The sequence below is a fragment of the Dipodomys spectabilis genome, unplaced genomic scaffold (genome assembly GCF_019054845.1).
Source record: "Dipodomys spectabilis isolate Male_0828 unplaced genomic scaffold, ASM1905484v1 ptg000640l, whole genome shotgun sequence".
Lineage (NCBI taxonomy): Eukaryota > Metazoa > Chordata > Mammalia > Rodentia > Heteromyidae > Dipodomys > Dipodomys spectabilis.
The window spans coordinates 32,905-47,417 of NW_024871317.1; the positions used below are offsets into that span (position 1 = coordinate 32,905).

General features: G+C 40.5%; 1 non-coding gene across 1 annotated transcript; it reads right to left on the minus strand.

The window, feature by feature from the left end:
* Positions 1-7,538: 7,538 nt before the first annotated feature.
* On the minus strand, positions 7,539-7,702 carry LOC122101215. The gene has a single exon (XR_006146336.1). It is a non-coding gene; the product is annotated as a U1 spliceosomal RNA (small nuclear RNA).
* Positions 7,703-14,513: the final 6,811 nt, after the last annotated feature.

Below are 14,513 nucleotides of genomic sequence, written 5' to 3' on the forward strand. Positions count from 1 at the left end.
ATATGACTGAAGTAGTAAATTGCTAGACTTGAGCAAAAAACTCAGAGCCCAGGTCTCAAGTTCAAACCCTTGGACTGGCACAAAAAGAAAACTTTCATTAACTTATATTATACCAGGATTACTGGTGTGAGACACCAGTTGGTTTTAAGAACCAACTTTTGTAGCAGCTGCCACTTTTGATGTTTTCCCTAGGAACTTTTATGTTGTTTTTTTCCATGCCTTACATTTACATTCCATTAAATGGCATTCTTATTTCCTTTGTTTGGAGGGACATATCAATAATTCAATGACAAATCAAAAAAGGCATGTCTTGAATTTTTCTTTAATTTAAATAGGAAAGGGAAACGCTGAGTCTAAACCTAGCAGAGAGTGAATGACGGTTTGTTTAATGTATTCGTGAATGTGGGAGATTGCCATTTTGGGTGCTTTCGTGGTGGGGTCATCCTGCAGCTTCACAATAACTTCTATGATGTCACAACCTCTTTTTCCATCACAACGGATAGGTGTCAGCCACTGATCTCACCTTTATGTGGACTTAGATACACAAGGAGGAAAAGAATAATTAGAATAAATGACTATTAACTACAAGACCACAGCTTGATGAGTTTTCCTGACTGAATTCTGATATTACATGAGCAGAGCAGGCTCACCTCTATACAAGGGTACTAAGCACTAAGGCTCATCTCTACACAAAGCTACTAAGCACTAAGGACCAGGCACTGCCGTAGGCAACTGGAGAAACATGTGAATACAGCTATGAATGGCCTTCTCCATGCAAATTTCATGCTGAAGGAGAAAACCAAAAATCCCAATGATAATATCAATGAATCAGAAAGATGGTAATCTGGGGAGACAACTTCACATTGAGGATGGGAGGAAGAGACATATGATCTAACAGCAGGGGACTTCATCCATGCTGGCACCAATCTCAATCCCAGATCTCATCCTTCTGAGTAGCCAATTATAGGTATGAAGCACCTGCAGTGGGCTCTTTGATATCAATATCTAACCAATGTGTGCTAAGTTTCTTGGAAGTTTCTTGAGAGGAAGGTTCAAAATTAAGCATATTATGTATCCTAAACATTCATTTCATTATCTTCTAATTATTTGAATATGAGCTGTATTCCTCACTTTTTGGAAAAACCAAGACAATTTTTTTTTCATTGTTCAAATCCTGGGGAGGGAAGGAAAATCACAGCTTCTTTGCCAAACTAGAAAGTAATAGTCATTTCAACTTACCAGTTTTTCCAAATAGTATGTCTTGTCCTTGATGGATTTTTCATCTTCAACAATGTTAGATGGATGAAATTATAAATGGGAGAAAAGCAACCACATAGTAGCAAGTTTATCACAATGACATATAATCTGTCCACTTTCTATCCAATGAAAACATTTGCCACAAGAACTAAAAAACTTGAATAAAAACTTGGAGATTCTACTCTTTATACAAAGTTGTTTTTTTGTTGTTTTTTGTCAGTCGTGGGGCTTGAACGCTGGGCCGAGGGGCAGTCCCTTAGCTATTCAGCTCAAGGAAAGCACTCTAGCACTCGAGCCACAGCACAACTTCTAGTTTTCTGGTGGTTATTTGTAGATAAGCTTCATGGAGTTTCCTGCACAGGCTGGCTTTGAACTGCAATCTTCATGTCCCAGCCTCCTGAGTAGATAGGAATACAGACATGAGCCATCAGCACCTAGCCAAACTTGTATTTTCTTCAGTTTTGCTGGCTTGAATGATTACCAAGGAAAAAATAGAACCTAAAATTATTATTTTGTGCTAAAATTTGCAATAGTTTTACCACGAAGAATAGTGAAATATTTAGAATTACATATTTTGAGAAAATGTAGCTTATTAGCTTTTATTGTTCTAAAATAATAGAATCTCTTTTTTGTAAACACTGTACTCTGAGTTCAGAACTTGTACATGTTGACAGACACTCTATTCTGTGAGCCACATCCTTCTCATTTTTAAATCAATCATCATTTAAATAATTTGAACCTCACAGGCATCTTTTGTTAAGATTAAGTAAAATAAGCCTAAACTCCTGCCTTTTGAGTAACAGAAGAAATCCTAATATCTAGAATATATAGACAAAAAATGAAACACCCTAAGAACAAATAATCTAATCAATAAATAGGCAAGGGAATTGACTAGATAGTTCCCCAAAACTGATGTAGGTATCTAAGGAATACATGAAAATATTCAACACCGTTAGTAATCAAGGAAATGCAAATCAAATCTATGTTGAAGTTCATGTCTGCCTAATCAGAATGCCTATTAAAAAAGAAAACAGAAATACTTGCAGTGAGGTGGGGAAAGATACCCTACACAATGATGGCAATTAAGTGAATCATTACAGCCCCAACAGAAATCAGTGTGGAAGTTCCACACAAGAAATCCTACATATACACCTGAAGAAATGTAAGTCAGCCTTATAGTACAGCTATTTGCACACTCATTTTTTACAGCATGATTCAAAATAATCACATTCCAGAATTGGCCACCACAGGCAGAAAAGTGTGTAAAACTATTATCTCCAAATAACAATTAAAAATCTGGGAGTAGGACTGTGTACCAAGTCACAGAGTACCAGCCTTGATGGAAGGAAGCCAATCAAGAGATTAATGTCCTAGGTTCAAGCCTCAGGACTGGCAAACACACACACACACACACACACACACACACACACACAATGCTTCCTATATTTTTTAGCCAAGTTTCTTATTCCCCTAAGATTCATACATCTATGACAGATCTAAATGTAATGGGAAAGAGATATTTATAATGATAAACTTCTACTGAAGAACCCAATTTTTTCTTGTTTTTTTTGTGGTCTTTGGACTTGAACTCATGGCCTGAGTGCTGTCTGTGTGCATTTTCCCTCAAGGTTGGTGCTCTACCACTTAGATACAGTGCCACTTCCAGGTTTGTGATAGTTTGTTGGAGATAAAGAGTCTCAAGAACTCTAACCTCCACACACTAATTTCTAATTGCAATTCTCAGATTTCACATTCCTGAATTGGTAGAATTAGAGGCCTGATCCACCAATGCCGGGCTAGAACCTGAGTATTTTCACCATTGCTCATTGGAAGAGTTCAATTCTTTTTCCTCCAGAACACTTAACAAGCACAGTTCTCTCTGGATGGTAATCAAGCAAATACAGAGGCACCAGTAGCTCACACCTGTAAATCCTAGCTACTGAAAAGTCTGAGATATGAGGATAGTGGTTCAAGGCCAGCCCAGACAGGAAAATCTGGGAGACTTTTAGTCCCAATTAACCACAAAAAAATGCCATATGTTGAGTTGTGGCTCAAGAAGTAGAGCTCTACCTTGATCAAATACCTCAGGGATAGACCTCAGGCCCTGAGTTCAAGGTCCAAGACCAGTGCACATGCAAACACACACAATTTAATAACATGGTTCTCAAACCTAGCAAGGTGCCATCCTAATCCATTAATGTCATGCTTTGTTATGAGAACTGGAAAAGTCTAACGTCTGGCGTGGGCTGGTAAACAGCATCTGGACATAGTAATTAGCTCACAGCCAGTCAGACCAACCCAGACCGGAAGCAAGATTGAGGTGGTGCAGGCACATGGCCCCTACTCCCCTATTCACCCAGACTGGAATCAGGAGTGAGGTGACACAGGTAAGCAGCCCCCACTCACTAAGACCGGAAGACAGAGTAAGGTGACAAGGGCACCAAGCCCAGACTTATCCAGCCAGGAAGCAGTAGTGAGGTGATGCAGGGACATGGCCCCTACCCACCCAGACCGGAGGCTGTCGTGAGGTGACACAGGCAGCATGGCCCTTACTCCCCCACTCATGCAGACCAGAAGCAGGAGTGAGGCGACACAGGCACGTGGCCCCCACTCACCTAGAGTGGAAGCAGGAGTGAGGTGAAACAGGCATGCAGCCCACACTTACCCAGACTGGAAGTGGGAGTGAGGTGGTGCAGGCACACGGCTCCTACCCACCCAGACCAGAAGCAGGAGTGAGGTGACACAGGCATGCGGCCCCTATTCATCTAGCCAGGAAGCAGAAGTGAGGTGATGGTCGCATGCCACACCAGAGGCATGATCCTAGCATTCCATGGCAGCTCTCTTCTCTCCCAGCCTTTGTGAAGGGCTGCTAGGTTCCATGATGCACTCCGGAGGTCAAGGGGCTGGAGCCAAGGTTGCTGCTGCCTCCCCCAACTGTTACTCCACCTGCTGCAGCTATGGTAGCAAATTTAATAAGTTCTAATTCACAGACCATATACTATGAACTATTAGTGTCTTCATGTACCATGTTCCAATTGCTAGTCACTTAATTGTATAGTTGCCAATGTCTTAAGTGTTCACTGACTTATAAATATGCTGGAATGGAAATCCTAATATCACTGATGTCTTTTAATTTCTAGGAATGATGATTTTGAAATGACCCTTTCTGAAGAGAAGAGGAGGGGACATAGACTCAACTGTTCAAGAGTGCCTTTGGTTGACACTCTATTGGCCCAAGAATGAGTCGACACAGCTGGTATCCAGTTGTTTTGTGTTAGTCTTTGGGTCATGTTTTCTGTTTGGCCTTGGAGTCTTAGGCTTCTCTTTGTAGACACAGAAGATGGGAAAGTAATTGCCAAGGCTTATATAATCAGGAGCCATTTACTTCCTGCCCTTCTGAAATGGCATCTCACTACATAGCCAAGATGGCCTTGAACTTATTTTGCTTCTGCTTCAGCTTCCCAAGTGATGGAATTACAGGCTTACCATACCATGCCGAGCTATCTCTCATGGACCATTTGAAATAGAAAAATCATGACATGTGTGCTTTATCTACTAAGAGACTTGTGCAAAGACCAAATAATTTACAACCCTGTTGTTAAGAATATAGACTCATATTCAACTGAATTTCAAATTCAATTTTGGTTTCTTACCTGCTTTGGGTTAAAGAGGTAGACACTACATCACTGAGTTTTATTCACTTGTACAGAAATGTGGATGGTGCCAGGGACAGGTGGCTCATGCCTATAATCTTACTCAAGAGGCTGAGATGTAAGGATTGTGTTTTGAATCCAGCCCGGGCAGAAAAGTCACCATTAGAATAGGAGGACAAGAGCCAAACTGATGAGCCAGATACTCTACTGAAAAATGGTTTAATATGGTACATTGTTTCCCACATGTCAGTTTGTCATTCTGCTTCTAGTCAGAAAATTTATAAGGCTCAGAAAAGGATTCAAGCTCTCTGTTAAACCATACTGTAGCCATTTTGATTTTTATTAAAGGAATAATCAATTTAGACATTGGTAGCTCATGCCTATAATCCTTGCTGCTTACGAGGCTGAGATCTGAGGAACATGATTTCAGGCCAGCCCAAGCAGAAAGTCCATGAGACTTGTCTCCAATTAAGCAGTGATAAACCCAGAAGAAGAGGTATGCCTTAATACAGTATTATTCCTAAGGAAAAAGCTTTATTTAAGCTGCCCTAAAACTTCGGGTCATATGTTGGGACATTGCCACGTACAATGCTGCTGGACCCTGCCTTCCTTTGGTGTGTTTGCCTAGAGCCTGGCTTTCACTCCTGTGGATATAGGCTGTTTAGCCCACAACCTTGGGGGTGGCATCATCCGTGTATGGAATATACTGCCCAGACAAAAACCTATGATGGAAGCAATGATTGACAAGGTGTTAGTCCAAAGTTACAATGGTAAGGATGTATTCTGTTTAGCTTTTTTCTTTAGTTAATTGCTTTTTAAAGTTTATCTGCTTATTTAATGTACTCTAGGAAATCAAAAGTTAATATTTGGAATTTTTGGTGCAATTTGCAACTAGGCAAGTAAGAGCACCCATTGCCCCCAAATTCATCATTTAAAATTATTAAAACTCTGTTCAGATGTTTTAGTCATCAGAAATTTGAGCCAGGGATGGGAGCTCACACTTGTAATGCTAGCTGCTGGGTCTTGACAGATACAGAGAGGATTATGATTTGATGTTAGCCCAGGAAAAACATTCAAAATATTGGATCTCAATCAATATTGAACCCAATGCATTGTGCTTCTTATTTCATCTACTCAGAAAGGGTAAAAAGAAGGATTATGGTCTATGCTGGCCTGGTCATAGACATAAAACCCTACCACAAAAATAGCTAAAGCCAAGCCAGGCGCAGGTGGCTCATGCCTGTAATCTTAGCTACACAGGAGGCTGAAATCTCAAGATCACAGATCAAAGCCAGGCCAGGCAGCCCAGTGAGACTCATATAGCCAATAAACCACTAGAAAACCAGAAGTGGTACTGTGGCTCAAACAGTAGAGCCTTCACCTTGGGCTGAAGAACTCAGGGACAACACCCAGGCACAGAGTTCAAGTTACATAACCAACAAAAGAAAAATGAGGACTGGGAAGGTGGTCAGTGGTAGAGCGCTTGCCTTGCATGCCTGAGGCCCTGGGTTCGATTCCTCAGCACCACATAAGCAAAAAGAAAAAAGCCAGAAGTGGCGCTGTGGCTCAAGTGAAGAGTTGAGGGACAGTGCCCAGGCCTAGAGTTCAGGCCCCACGACTGGACCCCCCCCCCCCAAAAAAAAAGAAAGAAAGAAAGAAAAATAACTAAAGCCAAAAAAAGCAGGTGTATGGCTCATCTGGTAAAGTACCTACCTAAAATGCATGAGGCCCTGAGTTTAAGTTCTAGGATAGAAAGGGGGAAAGGATGTGAAGGAATAGAAGGAAGAAAAGAAGGAAGGGAGGAGTTATTCTGTATATTGTACTTGCCTAGCTATTTCATTAAGGTGGCTTCTCATTCCTTTTTTTTTTTTTTTTTGGTCGGTTGTTGGGCTTGAACTCAGGTCCTGGATCCTGTCCCTGATCTTTTGTGCTCAAGGATAGTGCTCTAACACTTTGAGTTACATTGTCACTTATGGTTTTCAGTGCTTAATTGGAAATAAGAATCTCATAGATTTTCCTTCCTAGGCTGGTGTTGAACCTTGATCCTCAGATCTCAGCCTTCTAACTAGCTAGAATTACAGGTATGAGCCATTGGCTCTGGTCACTCATTTGTTTTCTTTCTTTTTATTTGTAAGTCATGGGACTTGAACTCTGGGTACTGTCCCTGAGCTCTTCAGCTCAAGTGAAGTGCTCTACCACTTGAGCCAGAGCCCACTTCTGGTTTTCTGGTGGTTAATTGAGGATAAGAATCTCATGAGCTTTCTTATATGGGCTGGCTTTGAACTGCAATCCTCAGATCTCACGATTACATGTGTAAGCCACCTGCACCCAAATTCCTCATTTATTTTCTCATGGTGAGTTCAAGCTGATTTCTCTACTCCTTGTAGTTCCTAGCAACTACAAAGTAGTCCTAGAGGTACCTCATCGTTTATAGTAGTCCTTAGGACCAAGTGACTGCTGAGTGCAGGAAAGCAGATGAGGCCAATATAAAATACAATGCTATCTATCTATCTATCTATCTATCTATCTATCTATCTATCTATCTATCTATCTATCTATCTATCTATCTATCTATCTATCTATCTATCTATCTATCTATCTATCTATCTATCTATCTATCTATCTATCCAGTGGAGAGAACTAACACAGTCCCCCACTACCACAAATTATACAGTCGAATTTCCCACATTTGGGGAAATCTCAGGGGTCAGCACATCTGAAGTGCAATTAGATAAGCCTGGCCCTGGAAAACCATCTTCATGACCATAGTATCTCCCCTGCCAGGTAAGTAACAAGTGCCAGGTAAGTAACAAGGCTGACTTGGTATTTAAAAAACTAACAAACACATGAGAGTAGTTCACATTTGTAATCCTAGCTACTCAGAATGCTGAAATCTGAGGATTAAGCTTTAAATACTAGATATATTTTGCTGAATTTTTATTAAAGCTCCTTTGGTGTTTTTAATTGAAGGTTTTATTTATTTTCTTATTTTACTGTTTCTTACTGTGACTACCAAAAAGCTGAGTGACTTCCGTGGCTTGTATTCCTGGATTACTTTGGAGGTGCTCTAAGACTTCATCAGTGGCCAGACTTGTTCTACTCAGTGGAGTAGCCAGCCACAAAGTTGTAAGTGACAATACTTACAGTAAGCAAAATTACATAAAATTAAAAATTCAGACACACAGTTACACTAGCCATATTTCAAATAAAAATAGAATTCAAGTTTCAGTGAATGTTAGTAAAGTTATAATGCATTCATTTTATCTGTGTCCCCTGTCACACTGCCACAGAAGAATGGAATACTTAGGACATATCATGTGACTCCCAAAGCCTGGATGTACTTACTCTGTTCCTTTACAGAAAATGTTTGCCTGACCATGTACCCTAGTGAATATCATTTATTATGCAGAGCTACCCTCTTTTCTATATGCTGTTATTTCTCCCTATCCTTTTCTCCCTCCCTCTCTCTTCCCTCACCCAATCCCTCCCTTTCCTTGTTTTAGGGATCAAAACTCATGCATGGTAAGTTGCTAAGCTGAATCTCAGCCCTGTGTATGATTTTGTGTTTGGTGAGGGGGTACTTTTTCAGGGCTTGAACTTTGGCTCTGGACACTATCTCAACTTTCTTCCTCCCTCCCTCCCTTCCTTCCTCCCTTCCTTCCTTCCTTCCTTCCTTCCTTCCTTCCTTCCTTCCTTCCTTCCTTCCTTTCTTTCTTTCTTTCTCTCTTTCATTTTGTCAGTCATTGGGCCTGAACTCTGAAATCTGGGCCTGGTCACTGTCCCTCAGGTCTTTAGATGAAGGATAGTGCTTTACCATTTGAGCCACAGCACCACTTCTGGCTTTTTCCGACTTATGTGGTGATGAGTAATGGAACTCAGGGCCTTATGCATGCAAGACAATCACTCTACCCCTAAGCAACCTTCCCAGCCCTCATTTTATTTTAAAAATAAAATTCAAAACATGCCTTTTATGAATCCTCATTCAATTTATTGAAACATAGTATATATTCTTTAAGCTGTTTTTAAAATATTTTTAGTGTAAAAATATTGTACAGAAGGTTTACAGTTACATGAGTAAAGTAGTGGGCACATTTCCTAGTGAGCATTGTCACCTCCTCCTTTCTTTTTCCCCAAACATCCCTTCCCTTCCCACCTTCCCAACACCTCCCATCCACCACAAAAGTTGTAAAGTTTGTTTTCAACATAGTGTTTTGTACATCTCATTGTTACAATGGGTTAAACTGTATCCTTATTTAAGCATCTTGTTATGTACATATAAGACGCAGGTCACCAGAAACAAATACAGTGAATACAGAGTAATACCCTGGAGGAAGAACATACCAGAGAAACAAAAAAAATCACATAGTACATTATAAATATGTTAAAAACAATAGCAAGGAAGAAAAAAGCACTTGAGTTACTATCTTGAGGTTTATTTCACTTAACATCATCCTATATGGTCATATGTACATAGCTTTTGATTTTTTCTTCTTGTCCTAGACATATACTAGTTATTGAAAAAAAAGGGAAACTATAAGACCTACGTTTTGGGGGGGCCTGGCCTACTTCACTTAATATAATTTTTTCCAAGTCTTTCTATTTCCTAACAAGTGGGGTGATGTAATTCTAATGGAGGCATAGAATTCCATTGTGTACGTGTGTGTGTGTGTGTGTGTGTGTATAAATATATATATATATATATACATGTATATGTATATATACATATATATGTCACATTTTCTTGATCCATTTATCTACTGAGGGACACCTGGGTTGGTTCCATATCCTAGCTATGGTAAATAATGCTGCAATAAACAATTGTGCTGGTAGCTTTAATATAGCCTTGTTTGCGATCATTTGGGTAAATGCTCAAAAGTGGGATTTCTGGGTCATAGGGAAGCTCTATGTGGAGTCTATTGAAGAATATCCATACTGCTTTCCAAAGGGGATGAACAAGTTTACACTCCCACCAACAATGCAGTAAGGTTCCTTTTTGACCACATCCCCTCCATCATCTGTTATTATTAGAGTTCTTGATTATAGCCATTCTAACTGGGGTGAGGTGGAATCTCAACATTGTCTTGATTTTCATTTTTATTCTTCATGTGTCTATTGGCCATTCCTATTTCCTCTTCAGAGACCTTTCTCTTTAAGTCTTTAGCCCACTTATTCATGGGGCAGTTGTTTCTTTGAGGATTTGTTTTTGGGGAATTTAATTTTTTGAGTTCTAAATATATTTTAGATATGAGACCCTTGTCCATTGTATGGCTAGTGAAGATCTTCTCCCAGTACTTGGGCTTTCTATTGATCTTGCTAGCTATGTCCTTTGCCATGCAGAAGCTCTGCAGTTTCATGCAATCCCATTTGTCCAACTTTTCTATGATTTTATGTGTTTCTTGGCCTTTATTAAGAAATTTTCGGCATGTGCCAAGGAGACCTAGAGGTTTTCCTCTTCCTTCCTGTAATGGTTTCAGGCTATCTCCTTTGACTCCAAGGTCTTTGATCCATTTGGAGTTGATTCTGTTGCAGGGTGCTATATAAGGATCTAGTTTTAGTTTTCTACAGGTGTGAAATATAGTATATATTTTATAAGTCTTTGTCCATCTCTCTAGAGGCCTCCACAAGTTTATATGTATTTGTAGCTTGGGAAGGGAAATAAGATTTAAATCAGGACAGTAGGAGGCTATGGTTTATAAGGCTCATTTGAGACCCTTTTGGAAGGAATGTTGACTTTTTCCATCTGATATCCTACAGATGACAATCTTGGTACAGGTATTGAGTAGACTGTCACAGGATGGGAAGCTTGTACTGATTTCTCCTGACTTTCCCCTGGGGACAAAGAAGGTGAAGTAGCCATAGGCATGAATCTGTAGGGGGATTGCAATTTATTTGTACTGACTGTGTATTTCTAATTACTGTTGCCACAGGCCAGTGGGTGAAAGGTTTTTTTTCCTTTCCTACTTTAGCTGTAACTAGTTATTTTTCATTGTTTAAATTTTATTTTATTGTAAAGAGTCTATAGAGGGGTTAGAGTTACATAAATAAGGCAATGAGTACATTTCTGGTCAAGCATTGTTACCCCTTCCCTTGTTTTTCTTCCACTATCCCTTACCTCCCCCACCTCCCACACTCCTCCCCTCCCCACCCGAAGTTGTAAAGTTCATTTCCAACATACTGTCTTATGGGTGTCATTGTTGCAACGGGTCATCCTGTGTCCTTGTTTTAGCATTTTGTTATTTCCCTTCCCCTCCCCAAATTAGAAAAATGTATCTACAAGATGCAGGGTATCAAAGTCAAGTACAGTGACAACAGGGGATATACCACAGGGGGAAGAATATACAAAGGAAACCAAACACTTACATAATAAATCTAAAACAAAAACAACAAATGAACCCCAAGATATAGTAATTTGTTTTTATAGGACAGTTATTCTAAAACGCCCTAGACATCTTAAGTTTGGACTATTTCTTTTTTTTCTGCCAGTCCTGTGGTTTGAATTTAGGGCACTCTACTGCTTGAGTCCCAGAGCACCACTTTGAGCATTTTCTGAGTAGTATATCTTATATAGAGTGTCATAACTTTCCAGCTTATGCAGGTTTCAAATAATGATCCTTAGTTCTCAGCTTCCTGAGCATCTAGGAGTACAAGTATGAGCCACTAGGACCTGCCTTGAATAATCCCATAGTTTTAACTACAGCTGTTTTCATATCCCCTACCAACAATGCTTTCTCATACTTTTTAAAGTTATCTCTAAATAGCTTAGGAAGGAGTTTGAGCATTGCTTAATCATTTTTTCACTTTCATTAGTATATACTAGTTGCACACACTGAGAGGTTTGATGGAGTTACTTCCACACACGCATATGATATACTTGCTCACATTCATCCTGACATCCCAGTGCCCAGCCCTTGAATTCAAGGCCCAGAACTACTGTGTACATGCAAACATTCACGGAGACACACACACACACACACACACACACACACACACACACACACACACAGCAGAACAATTAGCAAAGGTTGTACTATGGATCAGGAACTGCAAGGAAACATGGGAAGGTAGATTGTCTTTTCCCAGTTTCTCTGTCTTCCTCCATTCTCTGCTTTTCCTCAGAACAACTCAAGCCCTCCACACCTCGCTTCTGTCTGTTTGAACACCCTGAGCCTGGCTTCCAGTATGCCATTCATAGGGAGCTGCCCTTGCCTGAATAGATGGTCCTCAAAGTAAGCAGACGGTCTCAGGTTATATTTTATTTTTCCATTTGGAGTGTGAATGCAGGCCCTGAGACCATAAGCAGCATCTTGAAGTGTATGGACAACTGTTTTGAGCTACAAAACTCACCTCAGAAAACAAGCAGAGGAAGTGGGATGCAAAATACACAACCTGAACCAATAGATCTATAGGTGACTGAGAGCCAATTTCCACATTAATGGCGTGAATATAAGGGTGAGTCCATTTGAAGACAGGTCTCCAACGATTTCATGGGACCCCATGGACAAGACACGTGTGTGTGTGTGTGTGTGTGTGTGTGTGTGTGTGTGTGTGTGTGTGTGTGTGCCTGAAGGCTAGGCTGAGGCTCAGGCTGAGGCTGAGTGCAACCTGCCCTTATGCCTTTTTTGCTGCTCTACCACTTCATCCACAGCTCCACTTCTGGCTTTTTTGGTAATTGATTGGAGATGAGATTCTGATGGACTCTCCTACCATGGCAGGCTTCAACTATGATCTTCAAATCCCAGCCTCATGAGTAGCTAGTATTAAAGAAGTGAGGCACTGGAACCTGTCAGGAAGCCTCTTAAATAACAGAGCTATTTTTAGGGAGACAGGAAACACCTCAGTCCAAAAGATGGTGTTGAGTTTTCATGTTTTAAAAGAAAAAAATGCACTCAATAGTGAAGTGTGAAGTAATATTGAAGGAAAGAAGACAGCAAACTTTCATAAATCTGGTGTTGTGAAAGCCCATCAGACATGAGTGTTTCATATAGGAATCAAAATAATATCTATGTGGCAACATTGAGACTCACCCATGTGGTCACGTGAACTGGTTGAAGACCTATTCTCAGACCGACTCACCTTCAAAAGTCTGGGATTCTGCTCTGTGGAAGATGTTTCCCAGTCACACTTGTAAGTCTCTTAGTTCTGTTTTTCACACTTCTCATCCCTCATTCTTAGTATTCACCAAGTATCTTTTCCATTGCTGCTCCAGAAGATGCTTTCAATGTCACTGTAAGAAGTGGCGCTGTAGCTCAAATGGTAGAGCGCTCGCCTTGAGCTGAAGAGCTGAAGTACAGCGCCCAGGCCCAGAGTTCAAGCCCCACGGCCAACCAAAAAAAAAAAAAAAAAGAATCTTTGGGGCTGGGAAGGTGGCTCAGTGGTAGAGCACTTGCCTTGCATGCTCGCGGCCCTGGGTTCGGTTCCTCAGCACCACATAAGAAAAAAGCTGGAAGTGGCGCTATGGCTCAAGTGGTAGAGCACTAGCCTTGAGCTGAAGAGCTGAGGGACAGCGCCCAGTCCCAGAGTTCAGGCCCCACGACTGGACCCCCCCCCCCCCCAAAAAAGAAAGTAATATCAATGTCACTGTAAGAATTCATCTAATAAGAGAAACTTGTTTGGAGAACTTTAATACTTATATTAATAATATCATTACTAATAAAGAGTATTATTCAAGAACTACTTTAAGATAAATAAAACGATTCGGAGCAGTTATGTAGTTTGGATATTAAATCTGATAACACACATATATTCCTAGGCCATTACAAATCTGTAGTTACTTCAATCTTACAATACAAATGTTCTTAAGAAAGAAAGTGTTGATAATATAAGCAACCCAGTAGTTGTTGAATGAGATAAATATAGTGAGGACTTCTGTTGAGCTAGTACACACTGGTTCTTGCTCTGAAAGCATCACCTATCTGTTCTGAGAGCCAGTCAGGCTTACGTAGGACACATGCTTCCGGATGACAGACCTGCCTGGCATTCATTGCCTAAGTCCATTCAGGCCCACAGCCCATAGGCAATATAGAACAATCTTCAGAACAGTCATCCTGACTTTAAAGTTCAAGCCTCTAATCCTAGCTCATCAGCAGACTGATGTCTGAGGATTGTGGTTCAAAGTCACCCTGGGCAGCAAAGTCTGGAAGACTCTTACCTCCAGTTAACCACAAAAAAGCCACAGTGGAAGGGATAAACTGAGAGCAATGGAAGGGGTGTAATTGTCCCCCAAAAATGTATTCATTACCTGACAACTGTTTAATTTAACTGACTTAACTGTTACCCCTCTGAACATCATATTCCTAATAATATTTTTTTTAAGAAAAGGAAAGATGAGTCTGTGAAGGTGGCTCAATGGTAGAGTGCTTTCCTTGCATTCATGAGGCCCTGAATTCAATTCTTCAGTACCATATAAGCAGAAAGAAAGCTGGAAGGCACACTGTGGCTCAAGTGGTAGAGCACTAGCCTTGATCTGAAGAGATGAGGGACAGTGCCCAAGCCCAGAATTCAGGCCCATAACTTACAAAAAAAATAAAGAAAAGGAAATAAAAAAGGAAGAGTATTGCTGCCAGGCTCAGTGGCCAAGCCTGTAATCCTAGCTATTCATGAGGC